A 3,203-nucleotide genomic window follows, 5' to 3' on the forward strand; every position below is an offset into this window, starting at 1 on the left:
GACTCCACGGCACATAACCACCACCACCATAACAACTGGTCATCAGCCAATACCAGTTAAGCCATCGAGTCGGTTCTGACCCATAGTGACCCTGGATAGGGTTTCTGAGGAGCAGCTGGTGAGTTTGAACCACTAACCTTGCAGTTCAAACAGCTTTTCAGTCTAGTGCATTAACCCACAGCATCACACCATGCCTCTAATGAGCTCATACCTATTAATAATTGCACTGAATGAAAATGGATTAAATGCATCAGTCAAGAGATAGAGAGTAGCCATATGGGTAAGAGAACAGGATCCTTCAATAAGCTGTCTACAACAGACACAGCTTACAAAGAAAGACAAAAATAAACTAAAAAGTCAAAAGATGGAAAAAGTATATCAAAATAATGGCAATAAAAATTTGGCAAAATTGGCAATATGATAAAATAGACTTTAAGGCAAAAAACTAGCATAAGAGACAAAGGACATTATAGCATGATTAAAGGCTCAATTGAACAAGCAGACATAACCATAATAAATGTCTATGCTCTCAATGAAAAAGCCTCAAAAGACATAAATCAAATCAATAGATCTGAAGGAAGAATTAGAAAACTCCACAATAATAGAGATTTTAATTCACCACTTTTGATGAAGGACAAAATAACCTTACTTGCTGGAAGTTAAGAGGACTTAAAACTACTTATTGATGAAGATCAAAGACTATAGCCTTCAGTATGGATTGCACGTCAATGTAAAGAACATGAACATCTTCACAACTGAACCAGTAATAAACATCATGATAAATGGAGAAAAGATTGAAGCTGTCAAAGATTTCATTACACTTGGACCCACAATCAACATTCATGGAAGCAGCAGTTAAGAAATCAAATGATGTATTACATTGGGCAAAATCTACTGCAAAAGACCTCTTTTGAGCAAAGATCAAAGATGTCACTTTGAGGACTGAAGTGGGCCTGACCCAAGCCATGGTATTTTCAATTGTCTCATACACATGCAAAAGCTCGATGATGAATAAGTATGACCAGTGACAAATCAGTGCATTTGAATTATGGTGATGATGAATATTGAAAGTACCACTGACTGCCAGAAAAAATACCTGTTTCAGAACAAGTCTAGCTGGATTGCTGCTTAGAAGAGAGGATGTTGAGACTTTGTCTCTTGTACTTTGGACATGTTGTCAGGAGTGACCATCGATGGAGAATAGCATCATGTTTGATAAAGTGAGAGGTCAATGAAAAACAGGAAGACCCCAATGAATTGGATTGCCCCCCACAGTGGCAGCAATAATAAAGATAATGTGATATAGTGAATTATCTAAAGCCTTTTCTAGCCATAGAAAATGCCCACCAAACATTTTTACACTCTTGGGTCTTATTAAGGGAAGGTGGGAAAAGATACTAATAGGATGACATGATTCAGCTATGGATGTTAGCAGAGTTCACTGTATTTGTAAAAACTTGAAAATCTAGCATGGGTTTAAAATGAGCCATCTCAGAAGCAGGAGGAGGGAATCTCACTGCCATCAAAGAAGAAGAGTCAGGAGTGGAGCACATCCTTTGAACCCTGAGATCCCTGTGCCTTGAACCTCCTCAACCTAGTGACAGAAAACTGTGACACCAGACGAGTGGTAGACGAGCAGCCCAGCAGAGTCAAGAACCACAAGACAAGAGCAGTGGACTTCCCAATCTATGAGCAAATAAAACTGGGTGACTCTGGGAAGCAAGTTTGCTTGTAAAGTGAAGTGCCTCCAGACACTTAAGTAGGGGAGCTGGGTTTGCTGACCCATGGAGCTAGAGCCGAGTGCCTTCAGACTGAGGCTGATGGTGGAGTGGTGTGTTCTATGCGCATTTATCAGCAACTGACTGGAACAACTGTGCCCTGAGCATTCTGACCTCAAATTGTAACCTGTATAAACCCCATAGCTGTGAATATGGCGTCTGAATTCTGGGTGGTCATTGCAATGAATTCTTGAGCCCAACCGAGGAGTAGAGAGAGTTGTGGGAGGGATGCTTGGTACTTCCATTTTTGCACATAACAATAATTGTGAGGATAGCACAGGAGTGGGCCATATTTTGTTTTGTTGTACATAGAGTCACTATGAGTTAAAACAGACTCAATACACCCAACAACAACATTTATAGGACAGCCAAACATGTATTTACTTGAAAGTCTGTTTTAATGTTGATGCTTAATTCTTGGTCCTATTTTTCCATGGAAAAAGTTTTGATACTAATAGGACAGTATAAGCAAATTTAGAGATGGATATGAGGTTACCATGAGTTGGAACTAACAATATACACGTATATCACTTCTAACTCATGGTAACCTCGTCCATCTCCAAATTTTGCTTATACAGCCATACTTACTCATGAAGATCAAAGACCACAGCCTTCAGTATAGGTTGCACCTCAATGTAAAGAAAACATAGATACTCACCACTGGACCAGTAAATAACATAATGATGAGTAGAGAAAAAGTTGAAGTTGCTAAGACTTCATTTTGCTCAGATCAACCATCAACACTTCGTGGAAGCAGCAGTCAAGAAATCAAAAGATGTATTGCGTTAGGCAGATCTGCTGCATAAGACCTCTTTAAAGTGTTCAAGAGCAAAGATGTCAGTTTGAGGACTAAGGTGTACCAGACCCAAACCATGGTATTTGCAGTAGCCTCTTATGCATGTGAAAATTGGACAATGAATAAATAAGACTGTAGACGAATTGATACATTTGAGTTGTGGTGTTGGAGAAGAATATTAAAAGTACCATGGATCACCAAAGAACAAAGAAATCTGTGTACAATTAGAATGTTCTAAAAACCAGAATGGCCAGACTTTGTCTCTGATACTTTAGACATATTATCAGGAGGGATCAGTCTCTGGAGAATGGCATCATGCTTGGTAAAGTGGAGGGTCAGTGAAAACGGGGAGACCCCCAATGAGATGGATTGGCACAGTGGCAACAGCAATGGGCTTAAGAGTGGCAACAAAATGATTGTGAGGTTGGTGCAGGACCAGCAATGTTTGATTCTGTTATACATAAGGTACATAAGTTGGTACCGACTCGGCGGCTCAACAGTGCTTAACAACAACAACTATATATATATATATGGGTGGTAATGGTGGTGGTGGTCATGTGCCGTGGAGTAAGAACGACTCATAGTGACCCTGTACAGGGTTTCCAAGGCTGTAAATCTTTACGGGAGCC

This window comes from Chrysochloris asiatica, unplaced genomic scaffold (assembly GCF_000296735.1).
Source record: "Chrysochloris asiatica unplaced genomic scaffold, ChrAsi1.0 scaffold00050, whole genome shotgun sequence".
Classification (NCBI taxonomy): Eukaryota; Metazoa; Chordata; class Mammalia; order Afrosoricida; family Chrysochloridae; genus Chrysochloris; species Chrysochloris asiatica.